General features: G+C 41.4%; 1 long non-coding RNA gene across 1 annotated transcript; it reads left to right on the top strand.

Moving 5' to 3' along the window:
* Positions 1-10902: 10902 nt before the first annotated feature.
* On the top strand, positions 10903-19851 carry LOC114059386. Its single transcript, XR_003571650.1, has 3 exons — positions 10903-10951; positions 19512-19553; positions 19738-19851. It is a non-coding gene; the product is annotated as an uncharacterized LOC114059386 (long non-coding RNA).
* The last annotated feature ends 2876 nt before the right edge of the window (positions 19852-22727 follow it).

Raw genomic sequence — 22727 nt, 5'->3', positions numbered from 1 at the left:
ACTTTTAGGGAGTTTTTCTATTAAGAATTAATAGCTCTTAGTTAAAATATGTCAGTCACGGGAGGCGGTAGAAATTTATGGCCTAGAGATATCTGCCTGGGAGGGATGCAAGTGGGAAATGATCTGCAATTCACTTCACTGCTGGTACAGAAAACACTGTAAAACATTAGTGACATCTAGGCTCTCACGCTGCTTTTGTTAACAAAGGTAAATAGATACTTCCTGTGCTGTTTTCAATGTCTAGTGGCAATATGAACCAGGGACCCACCTGTCTAGCAACATCTGTCAAGTTTTAGACACCCTGGGAAGGCTCAGAGGTAGACATTTATGTACACGAGAAAACTGCAATACTAAGTATAAAACCTTTACACGTACAAAGATTTTAATATTTAATACCTAAGTACCTGATTCAGAGCTATCCATCCCTTTCTGCAAGAAAGGTAGTACAGGAGGAAAGAAAAGCTCAACGATGAGATTGTCTCCTCCTGTCTTCTGCAATTAGTGACATGGAAATGGAAAGCCAAAGGAAGGGAAGGAGGGACATTTGTTACCACAGCAGTATTGGCCAAGAGAAGGGCAGCAGTAGAAGGATGCAGCCTTGAAAGGGCACTGATTCCCCCAGTACCAGGTGTGCCAAATATTGGGGTGAAGTGAGCTTGTACAGACTGAGTACAGAACTACCCAGGGCACAGGTCAGCATGACAGCATATGTTGCACTGTGCTTGGAAATGAGTAGTCTGTCAAATGTGTATTAAAGGCATGTTACAGAAATCAGTGCAATTTCTTGGTACTATACAGCATTAAGCTGGTGGACAACGCTGTGCAACACAGGTTACAGCTTGCTACCAGGACTAGAGTGGGCAGGGACAGACCAGCCACTTCTGGAGGATCTCAGCATCTGGGGATGCACCTGCCAGGCCTAGTCCTAGCATGAGACTTTGTTTCTCCCTTAGCTTCTCCCTTCTACTGCCTCCTGTGATACTGGATCCTGATGCAGTATCAAAACACTTGAGGCAGGGGCTAGTGGGAGCAAGATGGTTATGTCCTCTTTGGGTTTTCCTCAGTAGAACTGGATCTTCTCTGTAAGACGTGGATGGTGCTCACCAGCAAATGACTCAGGACTCAGGTGTTATGGAACAAGTCACTGGGAAGCAGTGAAGATCTGAGAATTACCTGCTCTGTTCACTATTGGCACACCAGCTGTGAGGGAATCAAATGTTTAAGGGCTGGAGATATGTATAGGTGTAAAAGAGGGGGAAAAAAAATCCCACGTCAGTGTTTTGCAACAGCAGGTTGTGTGGCTGGTGGCTCAGTGCAGAAGCAAGTAAATCTTACATGGTCCCTGGTTAATAGAAGCAGCCCTTGGGCTATAAGATAATATTCTTTTCAGGATCCTCACATGAGTGAAGAGACTTGAGGCAATACATCCAAATCAGTGTGAGACTTTCAAAGAAATTCATCTACTTTTGAATCTGAAGATCTAAGCTAACCTAAAAGCCCTACTCTTTTTAGATCACTGTTTTGTTTATTGATTTTGGTTGGTGTTTTTTTATCTGAGTTTGTCTTTTACGATAAATATTAAATTAACTGATTGTCCCTAATTTTTTGGGTCATGACTGGTAATTGGAAGAAGATTACAGCATAAATATGAACTTGGCAAACTCTTACCATGAGCTCTTCCTCTACTCTTCACCCTAGGGACAATTCACCTCTGACCTGTGAGCACAGTTCTCAGCAAACAGCTAATCTGTTCTATAAACAAACTGATTTTGATTCCCTTGGAAAAGAACTCAGCAAATAAATGTACAAGCTATGAAATCAACGCTCCAATCCAAAGCAGAAGCAAACAGCCAACATTTGGCATCTGGGTTGGTTTTCTTTTATGCCCCCTTGATGACACCTCTGCAAATCATCAGCTGATTCAAGGAAGGCCATGCACCTTTTTTTTTTTTTTCCCAGAGAGGATAATGAAGCAGTTAAATTTGCTGTTTAAGAATCCATGAGAGTTACAGGTTAGGACTGCATTTACATCTATTCTAGTCAGTGGCAATGTTAGAAAGGAGCAACCCAACACCTCCACGCACCACTTGCCCAGAACTGTGTTTCTCACCCATGAGGGATGTCACAGCTCGCCTTGGAGCACAGATCCAGACCTTCTAGTACAGAGGAATGGTTATTAGAACTCTAGGTCTTCCCTAGAAGTGATGGGATGAGACATTTAATTTGACTGTGAACAGACATTGCCCAGAAAACATCTTAATGATTGCTCAGGTTTCAGCACCACTCCAGAAAGTACCGAACTTAGGTTGTATGTTTCTGAGAAGAGTGTGACATGAAGAGGGGGGAAACAGATCCTGCCAAGATCCTGGGTGTTTGGTTCACTATCTAGGATATCTTGCAAACAAATGTGCTGCTTAGAGACATGTTGTGGAATACAGCTTTTGCATGGCCTCTGTTTGGAGATGACAGAAGTAAATCACAGGCACCAATAGGTATGAGCCAGTCTGCAGATTCAGATGCCCAATTTACAGAGATGGGTCTGAACACCAAGTCAGAGAACATTTGATAGGATGATTCTGAGCATTTGGAGACATGCTGCAAACTTTGAGCTACAAGCTATGAGCTGTACAGCCAGACACAGATAAAATATCCCTTGCATGGAAAAAACCTTTGGTCCATAGCACACAACATGTATTGATAGAAGCTACTGACAGGCCAGTCAAATTCAAATTTACACCGTGGCTCTGAAGCTGCAGACTATGTAGTTTTCTGAACCCTAATCCTTACCTTAACCCTAATGGCTGCTAGCAGGTGAGGCAGAGGTCACCAGCACCATGAGTGGCCCAGATTAGCTATGTGTGAAAGGCAAAATGCGGGTGCAGGGCCATGCACACATTGTTATGTCTTTTCCAACTCTAGATTCCCTGAAGCTGTCACCTCTGTGGTTCTCTGAGCCCTAACCCAAACCCTAACCCAAACAGCAGATTGGGGCTGAGGATGACGTCCCCAGGATTATGAATGGCCAAGGTTTAAAAAGTGTAGAAAGAGCAATGTTGGTGTGGTGCTGTGCTTTCTTTGGCATATATTTTCTAACCCCAGTGTCCTTGGAGGAGTTTGCTTTGTTGTTTTCTGAACCCTAACCCTAATAGTAACTACAGCTCAGGGTTTCAGTTAAGGACTCCAGCACCATGGGTAGCCCAGATTGGAAAGGTGTGGAAGGAACAATGTCAGTGCAGTGTCATGCTCCCCTTGCCATGCCTTTCCCAGCCCTATTCTCCTTGGAAATTGAGTCTTGAAAGAATTGCTATATGTTCCTCTCCATTCCCGTATTAATAAGGCTCGTACTTTGTTCTAACTTAACTCACAGAGTTTGAAAATATTTTAGCACATTACTGCTTTGTCCATTTTACCCTACTTTCACTTCATGGGAATGTACTTACTTCCTGGCAGAAGGTCCTACATTTTCCTTTCTCTTTGGGAAACATGGATCTTCAATCTGCATGCATCTGGTCAAGATGCAAAATCTTATTCTCTGAAAAGTGTATTTTTATATTTTCTCTTAAAAATGTCATTGGCTGTAGATTTTAAACAATCTAAACCCATAAACTGTGTTAATCCAGATTCCTAGACTGTTCTTCTGTGCCTGTATAGTTACATGTCTCCTTCTGTCTTGTTTTCCCACACTGTGATGGAATGGGAAAGTAGGTTTCCATTCAGAATGCCAATTACATGAAAAGAAAGCACCCCATCAGAAGCATGTTTTTGCTCAGAGCATCCCAAATTTAACTAAGAGGGATGCAAATTTCTGTGTCCAATCTTTTATTTCTTGGTTTTCTTTACAAAATATATGGTTATGTAAAATCACAATAACAATTTCTACACCAGGTTTAAGTTTTTAATACAAGGCAGATGGCATTTTTCAAAGACGCAGTGCAAAGATAAGATCACTCTCGTTTTCTCTTTTCTTAACAAATACTGAATTCTTCTTTTTCCATTATATATATAGGATGAAATGTTAGCCATACCAGCCTAATTTATTTTGTTTTTTTTTCAAATAGCATTAAAATGCTGAGTAGTTTAAAAACAAAATTGCAAAGTGGTGCTTCTTTTGAAGTTTTGTATGGGGAAACTTACCTGTCTCACATGATTTACAGAAGATCACTGGCTTTCACCATTATGCAGACAATTCTGTAAGCAAGACACAAACCCTAGTTATCAAAAGGCATTTGGCCAAAACAGAAAAATGTAGGTATGCTAATTTACAAGTATAAAATAATCCATGTCTATCTCATGTTTGTAATTGTCACCCTAGTCTACAAGCCAAGGGCTTTTTAGATTAAAAAAAATAATAATAAAAAAGGTTTAAATTAGGATGGTTTTGTTTTTATTTCATTGCAGTTAAATGATAACTTAACTTAATAGATCACATCATCCTTTCCACCATATGCAACATGAAAAAAAAACATTTTGCAACACGATAATGAAATGAATATTCCTCCAACAACACTCTTATACCAGCATTCAAATGAAAATTCTCTGCTTTTCCTTTCAAACCACAAGTTTCCTTTCCTACATCTTCTAAGAGCAAACATGAAAATACAGTTTTTGTAAATGAGCCTCATGTTTTATTCAGCTGTTTTGAGACAGGATTTTCCCTGTCATCCTAAGAGCTTGAATCTTTATTTAAGAAAGGAAAATTGAGGTGCTTGAAGTCACAGGTGTCCTGAACATCTGGCAAAGAAAATCAGCCGTTGATGTCAACAACACACTCCATGTTAAGAATGAGATGTTAAAGTGGTGCAGCTGGCAGTACTGCAGCTGTTCCCTGATCACCCCTGCAAGTTACCTGGGAGGATTGCTTTGTGCTTTGGGACCAAACCACATGAGCACCCTAATATGCCATGCAGTGGCTGTAAGAACTGGCTTTACATTTCTGTTCAGCAGAGGACACACTAAAAAAGAGCCCTGCTTGGTTTCTGTAACAGATGCAAGACACATTGCTATCAGCCCTACAAGAGGATTCAGAGCATTGTCAGATGAAGAAAAATTACAATATAGATTGGTGATTGATGAGATCTCTTTTAATTGCCACAAGCATTAATTTGAGTCCCCTGTGTCTCATATGCTCACAGCTTTTAGCTTTTTACTTCCATACACAGAATTTTAATTTCTACCAGACTTCTCCTACAAACATCTCAGTTCTTACTTCTGCACTGAAATTCCTTTGTTACGCACACCACTTTATTGTTAAATTATTCCTTTTCACCTTCTCCTGCAGTCAACATCCATCCACACTTTTTATTAAGGCTACATGCACATTTTGGTGTTTGCCGCATGTGCTTTAAGAATTTACACGATGTTGAAATATTCTACCTATATTCTTTCTATATTTAAGGGATTTAATCCCTTAAATCAGAGCTGAATTGTGAATGATATAGACTCATTTCTGTCAGACTTAAAAAGGCTCAGACATTTACTAAACCTACAGAAAACTTTCATACAACTACCCCAGTAAAAAAAATATAAATAGCCAAACAGTAGATGTTTTCAAGTTATGATATATTACTGTGGATATTTTTATTATGTTACAACTTGCATCAATTCCTCATTACTTCCAATTTTTGATTTTATAAACAAAAAAACCTCTTTGCTTTAGAAATGTGTCTCAATCTATACAATAAAGCATTCATTCTTCATAGTGTACTGAGAGATTATCAGTCTTCTGGGTTACACACTGTAAAAATCATGAGAATTTTACAGACTCTTACATTACACTTAATAGAGGAATGCCATGCACTAGATATTTTGGGGCCAAGCAGACAGAATTCATATTATCAAATGAACTTTTCGAATACATATTCGTGTGTGAGGTGGGGACCTTTATGATTCATACTGGTGGTGATCTAAAACTCCGTAATCCTTGGGTAGGGACGCCCCTGATACAACTGTTACAGTCTCTCTTGTCGGTAATGGTTAACACTGTAAAGTGAAGGTCTGGGAGACAGAAGTGTAAGTCAGCCTTTGGTTACATAGGCAATAAACTACTAAAGACAAATAGACATTCATTATCATTAAGATTCTGCCTACAAAGCATTATATTAGCTCAGGAAAAAGAAACGGGCACTCTTTTCCTCTGTCTGTTAAACTCACTGTCAAGGGTTTAACTTACTTTGTTCAACTCACTGTCAAGGAGCCTTCAGAAACAATCATTCAGATTTTAAGACATCTTGAATGAGAAATACCAGTAATTAATTTATTAGTAGTTTGTTCTCATCCTTGACTCAGCTGCCTGTTTCTTGCAGGATACTTCAGCTGGTGTGTCAGTCCATCCAGACTCCATTGTCATGATTTTGGCTCTGCAGAGGGTTTTCTGCACCATTAAAGACAATTTTATTTTATAAAAAAATTAAGAGGCTTTATATTTTTTTCATTAAAAAAAAAAAAAAAATTCTAGGGCTCCCAGGCACTTCTGCATCTGCTTTCCTCTTTGGACCTGAGACCAAAGCATCCTTAGGTAACAGGTCCATCACTGGTAAGCTGTTCCTCAAACACGAATTTAGGAACTGAGCTGAGTTTTAACTGAGTTAAATAACCTGGCTGTCCACCTTATGGGGTCCATAGAAATGAAAACAAACAGACTTCGTTTCCAGACAAAATTGAGGTTTTCCACAGAAAGACGAATCTTGTGGTGAGAGTATTTAGAAACCCAACTTTCCACTGGGAAGAATCTGAAAACTCACATCCCACTCTGCTCTGGTTCTCCTGCAGTCACTGGTGGGAGTGGGGATCCTGAGAGGTGGTGATGGTGGTACACAGAGGCCCGTGTATCTGTCGTCATGGACCTCTCTTGAACACAGTCTTTATGCTGATGCTGACACTGCTAAAGGACAGCTACCCAGCTGAGGTGGTTGAGCCGTATTGGTTTGGGGCCAAATAACACTGGAAAAGCAGAGAGAAGTGGCACTGAAAGAGCAATCCCTTGAGCTGTGCCAGTAATTGGATGCTCTGAAGAAGAAGACGGTGTTTAATAGAATCACAGAATCAGATGGGTTGGAAAGGACCTCTGAGATCAAGTCCAACCCTTGATCCACTACCACCACAGTTACTAGACCATGGCACGAAGTGCCACATCCAGTCTCTTCTTAAATGGCTCCAGGGACAGAGAATCCACCACCTTCCTGGGCAGCCCATTCCAATGCCTGATTACCCTCTCTGTGAAGAATTTCTTCCTAATATCTAACTTAAACCTCCCCTGGCAGAGCTTGAGACTGTGCCCTCTTGTCTTACTGAGAGCTGCCTGGGAAAACAGACCAACCCCCACCTGGCTACAACCTCCTTTCAGGTAGTTGTAGAGAAAATAATTTCTGGGGCAGACAGACAGAGAGATGGAGTTTTGTCTCAGTATTTAAAAGAAAAACAAACAAACACCAACCAAAACAAGAGGCATTGTCTCTTCTCAGGAAGTGTCCCCGCTGCCGCCGGGAGACCCAGCTTGCCATTACACTGGCGCCACACTGTGGTCATGTGCTACTACTGCAAAGCTTTCGTGCTGCTGAGGCGTGTTTTATCCTCTGGGATGAAACATTTTTTAAGAAGCATATTTACGCTATGGGATAAAATAATCCAGGGGTTCCTCCGGAATGCCGGTTGCCACCCGACCCGCCTGTGACAGGCAGGGGGCAGGTGACATTTCAGACATGAACACTGGGAAGGGTAGGAAGCGCCATCGCCCGCCTTCCCCACAGCCGGCCGAGGAGGCTGGGGAGGCTGAGGGAAGAGAGGCAGCTCCACGGAAGATTAAGTGGTTCCTTCTCTCGCCGGTGGTGGAGCTTGGGCTCGCATTCTCCCGGGAGTGAGGACCTGGACCTCAGCAGTGGCAGTGGCAGCCATCCCGCACCGGAGCAAACCCAGAGCCAGAAGTTTCCACGGGTGTTATTCAAAAAGACTCTACTCTCCATCCATAGCATTTTCCGTCACAGCTGGAATCACAATGATCCCTAATTCTTATGCCACACGGCAAATGTTCACCCACTGCCGTATCCAGACGTGCACTGGGCTGTGACATACAATAACTTGTATTGTCCTCTCCCTGTGGTCTCTATGTATCTCACAAACAACATATGTAAGTAACATACTGACATCATCCTGCACACTACCACCAAATTAATTATTTTATTGATTTATGAAGCATAAACTGAAGAATGAATTCTTGATATTTGAGGAAATACCAATCAAGTTCAGAGTGATAAAATGGAGAAATTTCTTAGGGTGCTGGTTTTCCTGCCTTGATGATTCTTTACAATTAGAGGTTGTCTTTGCAATTTAGATGGGTCACAGAGATTTCTTTTAACAGCTGAAGGTTGTTTTTTACATAGATACTAAAAATGTCTGGGCTGCTTTAAAACCAAAAGCTAACAATGTAGAAATAAGTAGGTTTAGAAAGTGGGTTAAACCACACCAAATGAAACTTGCTGCCCCATTCAGCGCTCCCTTGCTCAGTCATCTCATAGGAGCAGAACATTAGACATAAACAGGTCCCATCTACTCCAGTGTCCCGTTCTTTGTCAGTAGCAATGGTAGATGACCAGGATAAGCAGAAAAGCAGGCAAACACATAGTGATCTCTTCCCAGTATTATCCCACATTTTTTCCACCAGCCTGTAGCTTATAGGCCTTTTCACTTGGTCTTGTTATAATGACTTAAGTTTTGTTTATGCTTGTTGTCTCTAGCTAGTGTGGTCATGTTCACCAAAGCACCTGGCTTGTTTGGGCTCCTACCCCTGACAGGCAATACTCCCTAATAAACAAAGCCTAATAACCAAACAGTAGCAGCAAGCTGACAAGGAGAAAAAAAAATGAGGAAAAGGCTGCATAACATAACAAGGAAAAGCTCCTGTCTTGTAACTTTTCAGTCAGACCCCTTGTCACAGGATTTAAATATTAAAACTCATTACACTTACGTTGATAAACAGCTGCTCCACCAAATTCCTGCTCCCAAAGAGTCTTGCAATGAAGTACAGGGAAAGATGCATTGATTCATCTTCATGTTCTTGTTCCACTTTCAAACTGTCCAAATAATTATTATTACTGAAGCAAAATGCTAAAAACATTTTGGAGGGGGCTACAGAGAAATTATATTTCTTTGTTAATCTATAAACTGTTTTATTTGTCCATGATACAAACTGAGATAAGGTTCACAGCTGATTTGTGAGATGTTACACCTAAGTCCAGCAAAGAGTGATCCCAACAGGAAACCAGTTGAAATAGCAGCTCTTTTCTGCGTGGGTGGTATTACTTTTCAATCAGTTTTTTAAAAATCATGAAGCAGTACTATCCAATCGCAGTAAGTATTGCACTCACATTGTAATTTTGGCGAGGTCCTGACATAGTGAGGACCCCATGGTTAGGTAATGGAAGGAACATATCTGACTTTACAAAAGGAAAAGACAGCCTTGATAACTATGTGATCCTGATTTGATAACATTTGAAATTGAATTACTTGGTGTTTTTGTTTGTAAATTCTCCTTTCTTCTTTACACAGACAATCCTTAAGCCAAAAAATGTTTTGCTGCTTCAGGAAGAACAAATGGAATCTAACTGTGGTCTGGAATAATTGCGTCAGTCAGCAGGGAATAGACTTCTTCCACTCTTCCCTCTTGAGACTGCCCTTAAAAACTACTTCTAGTCCTAACAACTGAAGTAGAAGAAACACATAAGTACCCTGAAAGTAATGGAAAGAACAACAGGGATTAAGGGGCTGCAGGAGTTAATTTGCAAAGAACTATTTTTAAAGCATTGGTCTTCATAGACATGGTTTTATCCTGTGTGGAAGTGCTCTTCATAACCACCACCACTGTAGTCAGCCAGGGAAAGCCACTTACTTCTCTTGTGATTGTCTGTAACCTATAGGTGATGGTCTCATTAGTTTTTCATCTTTTTTTTTCTTCCTTTTTTACTTTGCTGTATCTCTGAAGTGTATAATATTTGTTGGCCATAAAATTCTAAGTGACTGACAGATTGCTGGAGCTACAAGGCAAAGTACGCACATGAAAATGTGCCTGGCTATCTCAGGAACTCCTGGCCTAGAGATAAATTTGACTGTGATGCAGCCTCTCCATGAAGCAGTACAAATTTTATAATTTAAAACATTTTATGTAAGACCAGGCAGTGCTTGTGGGAAGGCACTCCAGCTGTTTACATTTCTGTAGTATCCTTCACAGCCTGGTTTCCGAGTGCTGAACCAATAACTACAAAATAAAATTATCAGCATTTACTGTTTGGGGAACCAGTATTTCTTTAGTTTTCTTTTAAGTGCCAGGATACAGACTGAACAGTGAATTCCATAACTTAATTCACAAAACAGGGTTGCCACATGTCCCTATCTCCAACTGACCTGAGTTAATAACTGAGGCAATAACACGGCACCCTGCTGCTTCAGACCTCAGTGCACTGCCCTCAGGAACATAACCAAAGACTAGGTTAGTGGAGACAGCTCTGCAGCCCTGGCTCAGGACTTCGAATGTGAATGAAGCAGACTGTGAAATCAGTATGTAATCTGACAGCAAACCAATGAAGCCTTGACGCTGTGCAAGTGCTGTTCAGCAGTAACAAAAATATTTCCATATAATCAGCCTGGTTTTCAGCACAAATCCAAAACATAGCCCCATACTAGCTACTGTGAATAAAATTAACTCTACCCCAGCCAAAACCACCAAAAATATCAAAATTACATTCAATTTTTCCCCACATGGCATGGGAAAAATGGAGACAACTGCTCCATTGCTGCCAATATCACACACCAATGTGCCCCCTTCAAATGTTAGGATCCCCCAAAGTGGATTTTGGGTGTCTCCACGCTGGAGACTAAAAGTAGACATTTACAGAGCAGAACTGCCCTCCTCAGAGGAGGAGTTCGTGTAGACTGTGCATCCTAAATCATATGTCTCAAACAAGTAAGAAACCCACACCCTAAAACCACCTTTTGTTGATGACATGAAAAATCCTAAGGAAAAACACTTACAGGAGTCTGTGCTGTAGATTTCTACAACTTTTGTAAGATCATCACCGTATGTCCACAAGGAAATTATAGTTCAATGAATGGCCTTGAGAGCCCTTGCTAATGAACCTGTTAATTTACCTGTAGGATCTGATGTGGGTAAGCAGAGCTGTATGAAGTCAATCATCTGTGAAAATCTGATGCTCAGACATGAGCAAAATTCAAAACCTGTGATGTTGCACTCCCCTTCTTTCCATGAGGTTGACACAGGATCTCCAGAACTACAGTTACTAGCATATTGTTGGTTCTAGAGAGCAGTCATAAGTAACTTATAACTTGGAAGTATGATAAATGACAGTTTGATAAAAGCAGAGATTTTAATCCCTATGCTAAACTAATTTATCATATGATCACAGTTTTTGCCACTCTGTCTCCTTAACCCACTGCACCAGAGAGAAGTCTGGGAGAGCACAAGGAGGTAGGAGTGGACATTGACCAAAGGGATATTCCATACTATATGACATCTTGTTCAGATGCACAGAATAGGTGGACCCAACACAGAAAAGGTGAACCCATATCTTACATAGTAAACATGGAAAAAACTGTTGTTAATGCTTTGAAGGGCTTTGTCATAAAAATAGTAGAAGCATATCGATAGTTGAGGATAAACTATAATTGATTGATTTATTCTGACTATGCAAGAAGAAACACAATGATTTTCTTGAAAAATTATGGTGCACATCAGAAAACATCCAGTTGTGAGGCATAGTTTGTTATCCTATTTTCAATAATATTTGTCCATCTATTCTATAAACTTTTCTGCCTGTTTCCTTGGCAATGGGATAACACTGTTGCCTAAAAGACCATGCAGAAAAAAGACTCCAGGCTAAATTAATGTATAAGATAAGATAAAGAGAGCAGGTCCTTTAATGAGTCCGTAGGCCCAGACAAATACATACCATGTGCACACGCTCAGACAGTGGCTCTATGATTTTATAATAAAGTCTGTCCAATCCCAGATCTGTCTACCCTGGTTCTGCCCCGTTCTACCCCCTGACACGCCCCTTTGGGAATTGGGTCTCGGGGTGTTTGGGACACCTTCTTCCTCATCTTCATCTTCTTTGCAGAACGTATAGTCCTGTGACTTCCTCCAGACTTCTGGGCTTGAAGGTCACTGTGTCTGTGTAATATCTTCTGGTCCAGGCCTTAGGGTGTTTTTCTATAACTGAAGTTCTTGAAAAGAAGGCTAAACACACTAACACAATTTTAGAGAGATTGATATGAAATGGGATAATAGGGTTGGGTATGTGTAAACATTATGCTACGGGTAAGGGATATAATACAGCTACATTAAAATCTAAATTTATTACACAACTACTTCTAAAATCTAGAAACGTTTAAAAAAAAAAAAAAACCAAAAAACCTCTGAGGCATCAATACCTTATGAGCCATAAACAGAAATGGTAACTTCTGATTCTCTGGGCTAAGGGACCATAGATGGCAGATAAATGGTGGTCCCATTGGGCTGTTTTTTAGGAGAGCAGGAAATAGCAGATGAGGGCTGAACTGCCCTTTGCCTACCCTTGATGGGGAAAATGCAGCTTTCACTCAAAATATTCACAGCTAACTAGATCCTATAATGATATCAGGGCTTATTTTTAATGTATTTTAATCCAAGCAGGTTAAAATGCCTCCAGTCTTCCACCAGCCTCCTCCTTTGCCTGCAGCCAGGGTTCTGCAGGATGCAGGGGCAGACAAAGCATGGCACTGAGCTCCCTGGGGTTTAGTTTTGCGTCTTTGGTCACCAGAGGTCAGAATAAGCCAGAGTCTTCACAAATTCTGCTCATGATGCAATACTCACATCTTCCAGTCCTGATTTTCCTTGTTTTTTCCATATGTTTTTGTGAAATGTTTCAGTAATGTGCTTATACAGTAAACCTCATCTGTCCATAGGTAGAATTAAAATTGCTGAGGGAACTGCTGCCTTTGCATTAGCAGAGCATGCAGAACTGTTTAAAAAGCACTAAGCCAGACACCCCAGCTTCTTGTGTTCCCCTTATCATTGTAATTACAGGGAATGGGAAAGTGACTGATAATTTACTCACATAATCAAAAATAATATTACTCACCCCATGTAAAATAATAACTGATTCTCTTTCACCAAAAGGAGGAGACATGTTTTTGAAAATGGAATGTCTTGGCTCAAAAAAACTGCAGTTACCAAATGTATTTTTTCATTTCAGTGGCACATTTAAATAAAGGTGGAAGATCCTAATTTAGCCATTAGAGGTCAGTAAATCCCAGGTTATTTATCATTTTTTTAAAGTCAATTTTTGAAAAAAAAAATTTAGAAACAATGTAAGAGTACTTACAGCATATCTGAATATTTGGGGTGATATAGAAACAGTCTTGGATTACAAATGTTAAAAGTAAAATCATAGTTTTCAGCTGAATATGAGCACAGATGAAAAAAAGTCCTCATCCTTCAAAATTTGTTGGTATTCTCTTTGTAAGTCTTATCTCAATAACTTAAACAAAGATTTAAACAAATGACAGTCCAATGCTAGATACAGAATCAATCCAGAGAGCAGAGAGCTGGAACCAGAGAACACTCTTCTCATACATGGATGTGTAACCCCTAACTATGCTGTACTGTTACATTCTTGTATGCTGCTGCTCTCTCAGCCCAAGGATTTGCCCTCCCTGCTGTGCAGCAGCCCGGCTGCAGTGAGAAAGGTGCAAGGAAAGAAGGACTTCCATACACATACTGAGGGACAGGAAAGTTATGCTATTCTTCTAATACTGCTTCCACTAACAGGAAATTGTCTTAATCTAAATAAGGTAATAGATAATGATTTAATAATCCCAATCAATGCAACTTAAATAATGTATCTGTTGACCAGCTAAAACTAAGTTTGCTTTCTAATCCCCCATTAGAGAAAAACTTGGTTTCAGTTCTCTTCTGAACCTGCTCCCTCCAATGTTTTTTTGCTAGCTAATTTTCTATTAGCCTATCTGAAGCGAACTTGATCTATGCTACCTCTGATGATTCCTCAAAGTTGCTAAACAGCTGTTCATATTTTAATGATCCTGGGTGCCCAGGTGCCAACCTGCACCTTGGAGGCATCTCCCTGCTCCATGCAAGCACATCCCTCTGGACCATACATCTTGATGTGATAGTCTGTCATGTTACCTCGTTGCCAAATCCCCAAGTATTTGAAACAGTGGGATTGAGAGCACCAGTTTGATGAAGCACATCCCTGATGTGTGCACTCACTCTCATTATAGGCACCTACCAGGAGAGAAGACAGACATAGGTGTCTTAGTCCACTACAGGAAGATTATTAGGCTGCCCATGTGATGTCCCCGTCAAAAAGACAAAAGCCAACCTGAATGGAATATTCTTTGTGAAAAAGTGTTTATAACATGGTATCAGGCCAAGGTGAAACTTCCTCTTGAGTTGCCTGTGGTCCTGTGTCAAACAGTCAGATGTCCAGGAGAAGTAGAACACTGAAATGATGAATAGATATAAACAGAGTGATAGCAATGATTGAAAGAAAAACGAAGATGTTAAAACAGCATGGCTTGTCTAGCCCAGCAAAATAAAGTCTGGGGATAGCCGTGAGAGTTGACTATAAATACACTGAGGGGTGAGCGCTGAGGAGGGAGACAAGTTATTCAGTATGAAGACTATATTTGACACAGAAATAGATGGGTAGAGATTGCCTGTAAATAAAATTTAGACCAGAACCCAGAAAAAGATTTTCAGATCTTTCAAATGCCTTTATTTCTCTTGGGCAACAAATGATTAATTTAAATTTACGTCTTTGGTAATTAAAAAAAATCACAAGACAGGATTGCCCATGACAGGAGGAGACTGGAACTGGTGATCCAGTAGGCCTGTAGGCTCCTTTGCTAGCCAGACCCTTTAAACATTCTTTACAAATAGGTCTTCAAATAACAGCTCCATGGGGTCTAGTTCTGCCATGAGAATCCCTCACAGTGATGAAATTAAAGTTTCTAGCCACTGACTGACAAGTGATTGCCAAGGCCTGCCTTCAAGACAATACACTTGGAGATCATGTGATATTTACGTCAGCAAGGAACACTGATCTTGGATGGGTGACGAACTTCCTTTATTCTTGACTCTTGGATATTTGTGTTGATATCTGTGGACCTGGGATGAAGGAAGAGAAAAAAGGATGGCTTCTCTAAACTCCAAAATCATGTAGGCAGAGAGAAAGGTTTTTGCCAAGCCTGTGCTCAGCCCAGAGAGGAAAGACATTGAGGATATGTTCAGCATGTGCTCAGAAGCTTCTTCTTTTATTATGAAGAAGTAAAACCAAAGCAATAAAGCAAAAGGAACTGAATCCTGTGGTTGGGGATTTGAACTCAGGCTGGTGAGTCAGCCCTGTGGTATCCAGAAATAGTCTTCTGATTCGAAACAAAATGTGTGTCAGCAATGGGTTCTTCCTTCTGAGGAGAGGCTGGGCCACCCCACTGTGTTGGTGACAGTGGCAGTGGTGGGATAAGGAAAGACTTTGCCGTCACTCCAGGGAAGCAAATAGGAAGGTAGGGGCTTCCACAATCATGCAATAGCAGGTTCTGCAAAGATTAGAGAACGAGGTTTTTGATGTTGCAGGATCACTGCTCAGCCTCTGTCCCGCAAGAAAAACATGCTAACAGATGTTTGTTCTTCAAAAGTAGAAGTTGAACTTCATGCTTTTCTGTCCAGATTCAGGATCAGTCTGATTTATGCACGTCTTGTGTGTTCAATAATTTTCTTTAATTTCAGTGACTTGGGTTTTTTTGCAAATAATGTATCATTCTGTGTTAACAGAAAGGAATGCTGCAAGACTGCAGAATAATGAACAGCTTAGTGTATGACGTTTTAATAATTCTCCTCCTTAAGGATTGTGGCCCTTATCAACATCATAACTCAAAGATAAATGATTTGATCTTTCATTTTCTTTAATCAAAAGCTGTGGAGCTAAACCATTTTACTTAATGTGAAGAGCAAAGTCACTTGAATAATATAGATTCTGAACTCAAGTCAGATGTAACTTTTGAGCGATGTGCTATCTGGGTCAAGCTGTGGATAAAAAAAGGAAGAGTGGAGACTAAGGTGAAAAAAACAACAAAGTAACCAGAGACAGCAGGAAAAATTTCATGTTTCAGTTTAGAAGGTAGCACATCACATTAAAAGGCCAGAAGATAAACACATCATCAGCTCTGTTTTCATCACTTAGTTATTTTAAGAAACTTCATCAACCAACTAGGAAGTTGCTATATGGCTAACAAGGAAGATTGGATCACAACACAAATAGCCTCAGGAAAAAACCCATGATATAAAATAATAACTACAGCTAAAAGCTGCTATTAAACAATTTTTTTATTGATGTAAGAGCTATCATGTGTTCTCCATGTGGCAGTACTCACCATGAAGGTCATATTGGAAACAGTGCATATTGATCTGAGCCTACGTAAGAGAGACATTGTAGATGCAGAATAACAATTTGGTCCCCGCACTGTATACTGTATGTGTGAGCACAATGCAAACCACTTCTGACACCTCTCTGCGAACTACCCAGTCCTTCTCCCAGTGCTGTGGCATGAAGTAAGCTGGGGATCCTGCAGGAAGAAACTTTCTGCTGGGGGTGTGCAGCAGATGTGGTTCTCTGGGTATTGCTTGTGTCCAACTCTCACGGTGCTGGGGCATAAGAAGTCACACAGTAGTACTGTGTAAAGCAATGTGAGCAGAACACAGCAGCAAGAGCTGAAAGCTGCTATCCATACCAGGCTTCCTATTTGATTTGCCTGAGTAAGGCCTGCTCATCTGAGAAAGGGGTTACAAAGTCATGGCCAGAGGCTTATGAAAGCTTCTATCAGTCCCAGAAGTGTATTGTGAGGCCTGTGCTCTATTTTCATGAGGAGGTTCTTGCAATACTGAGTCTTTAACCAAGTCTTTTGTGTCCTCCTGTTTTGGAGTTCTTGTGTGGCCACAGAATTTATTCCTTGGTGTCTTTTAGAAAGATTTGCAATATGAGTAATTTTGACTTTCTAAGCGGTCCTGAAATACATAACCCTGCCAAGGGACTTTGCTACTAGCCATACTTCATATGGTTTTACAAATCTAGCTTGGACTTGTGAGGGGTTGATGAGAAGACAGGCCTGTGCTCAGCTTGGTTGCAGTTCCCTAAAGATGAACCAGCCCTTTTCCAGAATGCTAGAGGAGGACCATGAGGTGAAAGGACTCCTCATTTTTGGACTCTATGGCCAGTACCATGTACTAGGACTGCCTGAAGATAGAGGTGGAGGAGATGGCATCAGCCTGGATAAACTGAGAGAGGTCTGGCTGAAGAGACAGCCCAAGAACTGGCTGTAACCTCTTGTCAAACCAGCAGCATTGTCAAACAAACACATCTGAGCCTATGTAAGACTCAGCTCTGGGCACATTTTAAACTGACTGTGCTGTATCTGGAATGCAATCAGCCATCCGTTTGTCCATCCCTTATTTTCTACAGAGTGGAAAGGGCAACAAGAAATAATGCATCTTTAAACCAAGGGGTAAAGTCTTGAGAAGAAATTTCCAGCAAATTATTCCTAAATGTCTGCAGCTCTGGAGAGGCTGAGCGACTCAGTGGACTAAGATTATGCAGGCAAAAATTTAATTCTATTCAGCTTCTGGTTTAGTACATAGCTTTTAGTCAACCATTTACTCTTTCCCATTCTCCCTTATGCGTAATGGTACAGTGGTAGGACCCAGTTCAGGGCATAATCTGATAGTCTCCGAAACTGTAAAGGTAACATAACTTGTCTCATATTAGTTATATACCTTAGAGACTTGAACGCTGGTACTGATAAACCCTTAGTAAAAGAAGTGTTACAGCTATTAACACATCTATAAGTACAAGTAAATCTTCTCTTTGTGTGTATTTTGTCCTCAAGTGGATCACCAAAAGCAGTCTTTTGCTTCACACATAGTAAACAACCTATCCTGAATCTTAAGACTTTGTGTCTACCTGTAGCACAAATCCTCTGCAAGAGCTTGCAGATGGCATGAGTTAAGCATGATCTGATTTGCTTTCTCTACATCTCTTTTTGGGGGTACAGGTCTATGAGCTGAAATCATGAAGCCTTCATTCTCATGATGTTTTTCCTTTAATTCGTATACTTGATGTGTTGGATGCCATTAACACTTAAGGTACTATAAGTATGTTCAGTCAGTAATGAAAGTCTTCACTTTTTTCCCAGCTACTGTTCACCACCTAACTAGTACTGAAATATGAAGAATGCATCTGCTTGAGCTTTGCCATTTCTTTTTAGAATACATTAGTTCTTACACAACATGATGGAAAATTTTGTAGAATCAGTGTCTTGGGTTATACACAGAAAGACAGTGGTCATGTGGCCCTCCAGCACCTTTTTTCCAGCTGATGAAATGGAGATGCAGATTTTGATCTCTGTAACATAGATCATGAAAGAAGACAGAAGAAACGGCCTTGACAGTAGGAGAATAGCAGAGAAATAAACAAAATCACTTAGGACTTGTCTGCAATAATAATGCATTTGAGATGTCCATAATAAATTCATTTCATTAGAATGCATGGGTTTTTGCTAAGGATGAATTGAGTGTAGATAAGGTGTTAGTGGCTAATGCAAGGACAACATTAGCTATTATCACAGATTAATTGCAGTCCAACCACCACAGATCATAAAAAACCAATTAATTTGTAATCATAAAGTTCTTGTACAGTATTTGAAATGCTGGGGAAAAAAGAAATGCAATTCCTAACATTAAGTGCAAATGAAGTATGTGATATAATCTTTTTATCTAGAAAGGGACCTACAGTGGTCTTCTAGTGAGACCAGCCCAAAGCAAAACCAGCTCTGTTAGATAACTGCTGACAGACATGTGACTTATCTATTCATAAAAATATCCATAAATAAAGATTCTCCACCCTTCCATTGTAAACTTAGATTCTTTTTCCTCAAAGAGAAATTTAGAAGTCTGGACTAATTTCACTGGAACATCAACTTTTGTCAGAAATTTCGTAGCAGTGATGGGTGCTCTCTCACTCCGCTCTCTGGAAGAAACTGCCTGCATCTAAGAAGCTGTCCTACCTCGTAAATCCAAGTGTTGTCCCTCCTTGTACTGAACAGTCTCTTGATCAAAGTAGCCACAGTGTACTGCCTGTTAATTTTATAAATTCCACCAATGTAGTGAGATTTTTGCTGCTGTGTTAGTGATTTTGCAGTCACTGTCATGTGCCGCTGGCCCCATAAGTCCCCTGAGAGGCAACTGATAGATCAGACTCACTGTTCTTTTATGGAAGTGGCAGTCTGTACCCAGTCTCTGTGGTGAGGAGGAGCTGCTGCAGTGGACCTGACCCTCACTGGCAGAGGGGAGCTCACACATGCAGGGCTGTGAAAAGCTTAGCTCGCAGACCATGCTTTTGCTTTCTGAAGGAACTGCTCTCAATAGCCTTTTTTTTTTTTAATGTTTTTGCTTTTAGGATATTGAAAATCTCATCCAGGAGGCCTAAAGAAGTCCACTGGTATGACTGACCAAAGGCCAAAATTTCTGAGCCCTTATGCCCATCATGCTTATTTATGAGGCTCTTGTATCTAAAATCTGGCCCGCAAATTGCAAGTACTCATCATCCGTTTAATCCCTTGATTTATTTTTTTTCTAGACATTAAGGCAAAAGGCATTTACTTCTCTCTTATTCTTTCACTGAGGTTCGTATAGGGATGGAAAAAATGATGCTTTTTCTCCTGACATGGAAGTGTTACAGCTGAGTCACAAGTGTTCCTGCTCCTCCAGAACTGTGGCGGCTCTCTCTCATTCTGACTTAAATATGTAAGCAAGGGTCATTCCCAAAACTTTTTCAAGTAACATAATATGTTAACTTTAAAATGCTTGTCTTTTTGTCATGTCTCCCCTACATTTATTTAGAACCTTCCCTTTCTCACTCCCACAATTTTTCTGTCATGAAAGACTTTCAAACACTTTCAAGCAACTTTCAAAATACCAGCCTTTATTACATCTATTTATTCTGTTGATACTGCTTTTCTCTTATTTTATTTTTCTTTTTTTCCTTTTTGACCTCATAGAATATGCTAAGTTGGAAGGAACCCGTCAGGATCATTAAGGCCAACTCTTGGCCTTGCACAGGATACCCCAAGAGCCACACCATGTGACTGAGACCATTGTCTGAATGCTTCTTGAACTCTGTCAGGCTTCGTGCTGTGACCACTTCCCTAGGGAGTCTGTTCCAGTTCTCAACAACCCTCTGGGTGAAAAATTTTTTCCTGATATCCAACTCAGCTTTATGCCATTTCCTCAAGTCCTGTTACTGGTCACAAGAGTGAAGAGATCAGTACTGGCCCCTCCACTTCTCCTTGTGAGGATACTGAAGACCACAATCAGTTCTTCCCTCAGTCTCCTCTTCAGGCTGAACAAACCAAGGGATCTCAGCCCTCCTCATCTTCACCATCTTCATTGCCCTCTTCTGGACACTCTCCAATAGCTTAATATCTTTTTTATATTGTGGCACCCAAAACTGCACTCAGGACTCAAGGTGAGGCCACACCACTGCAGAGCAGAGCAGGACAATCTCTTCCCTTGACCGGCTGGCAATGCTTTGCCTGATGCCCCCCAGGACACGGTTGGCCCTCCTGGCGGCCAGGGTGCTACTGACTCATGTTCAACTTGCTGTCGACCAGGACCCCCAGGTCCCTTTCCATGGTACTGCTTTCCAACATTTCATCCACCAGTCTGTACGAACATCCAGGGTTGCCCCATCCAAGGTGCAGGATCCAGCACTTCTCCTTGTTGAACTTCATATGGTTGCTAATTTCCAAGTCCTCTAATTTGTTGAGGTCTCTCTGCAGGGCTTCTCTGCCCTCGAATGAGTCAACAGCTCCACCCAATTTAGTGTCCTCGGCAAACTTATTTAGTATTCCTTCAAGTCTTGCATCCAAGTGGTTTATGAAGATTTATAAGGGAACTGGTCTGAGGATGGAGCCCTGTGGAACCCCCATAGTGACTGGATACCAGCCTGCTGTTACTCTATTCACTATGATTCTTTGTGCCTGACCCACAAACCAGTTTCTCACCCATCACATAATACGGTTATTCAGCTGTATGCTAAACATATTGTCAAGAAGCATACCATGAGAGACAGTATCGAAAGCTTTGCTGAAGTCCAAAAAATTACATCTACTAGCTTTCCTACATCAACTGGGTGGTTTATCCTTGTAGAAGGAAATCAGGTTTGACAAGCAGGGCTTTCCCCTCATGGAGCTGTGGTGGCTCTGACCAGTGACTGTGTTGTGCAAGTGTTTTTCAGTACTTCCCAAAATAGTCTTTTCCATGATTTTATCGAGCACTGAAGTGAGACTGACAGGTCTATAGTTTCAGGGGTCCTCCTTCTCTAGAACAATTCTGTATGATGAAAGAGGAATGCATTTTGCTCTCCTGCCCCTCTTTTAAGACTTCACAGATGGCCCTGGACTTACTGCACTGTAAAACATGGGGAAGCAGCCAGAGATTGCTTTACTTGGGTCTCTGTGTGCTTCCCTCCCATTCCTCATTATCCTCTTTCTTTGAAGCCTTTACACTCCTTTTTGTCTCCTTTACAATATTTTACCTCTACTCAGTTGATACATCTTTGCTTTGATCTGTCTCAGTTCCCACACATCTCTTTTCTCCTTGCTCTCTCCCTTAGCACTTTCTTTCTCCCACAGGCACCTGGAGAAATTCTCCCACTACCAGGAGTTTTAATTCCTTCGGCCGCCCCAGTGCTGCGGAATTTACTCAAGGCCTGGGAAGACAGTGACAGTAATTATGTCCCCAATGAAGAGCCTGCAAAAAGCCCCAGTGTCCCAGGTCTGCTCAGTGGGGATCCCACTGCCTTCTGTTTATTGCTCTTGGCCTTCGGCCAGGCCAGCCTAGCCAGTGGGCACACTGGCAGTGTTTGTCCTGGTTGCTCTGGCTGGATTGAAGGATTCCGCTGAGGAAAGCCTTGGGATTGGGGTAGCAGTGTGCCTGTGTAGCAGCGTCTGTGTGTGCACATATGCCCACCACTCCTCAGCGACAGCCTCGTCTCGTTATGCAGGCTCCCTCATCCTTTTTATTGCTAAATTGCCATTTTCTTGCTACCCTGAAGGAGCCTCTGACTCCTGCACATCCGGCTGGAACTCACTGAAATCTCCAGCATTCCTCCATGTTTCCTCACCAGTTGGGGAGGGGGGGTGTGTGAAGAATAGCATATAGTGAATGGCCCATTCACACCCTGGTAGACTCACAAACCACACAGAAAACACGAAGTCTCCTCTGCAGAGGCGGCTCAGGCAAGAGCACCCGAGTCAGCAGGAGATTCGAGGCACTGCTGCTCCCACTCAGGACTGAACAGGCACCACTGAGCATGGGTTGGCATGGCAGGCTGTGCCAGGGCAGCCCCGTGCTGTGACAAGGCCATCATCCCGCTTCCTGCAGACCTTGCAGCAGATTAACAGGCGGCCATGGCCTCTCAAAGGAGGTTTGCCCTTCTCCTTCAGCTCCAAGTGAGGAGCTGGATCATTTCCAAAGGCAATGTTATGTGTACTCATCTGGAGGTTGTGTAAATAAATCGGTTCAAGGAATTAACTGGGTTTTCTGGGTAGCTGCAGCTTCTTCCTTCTGGGCCCTTGGCAAGACAACAATTGCCTGTATTTGCTGCAGCACC

The sequence above is a fragment of the Empidonax traillii genome, unplaced genomic scaffold, assembly GCF_003031625.1.
Source record: "Empidonax traillii isolate 1590-97213 ecotype Southwest subspecies unplaced genomic scaffold, ASM303162v1 scaffold221:size740363, whole genome shotgun sequence".
In the NCBI taxonomy this organism is placed as follows: Eukaryota; Metazoa; Chordata; class Aves; order Passeriformes; family Tyrannidae; genus Empidonax; species Empidonax traillii.
This window is presented reverse-complemented; position numbering and strand designations above follow the sequence as displayed.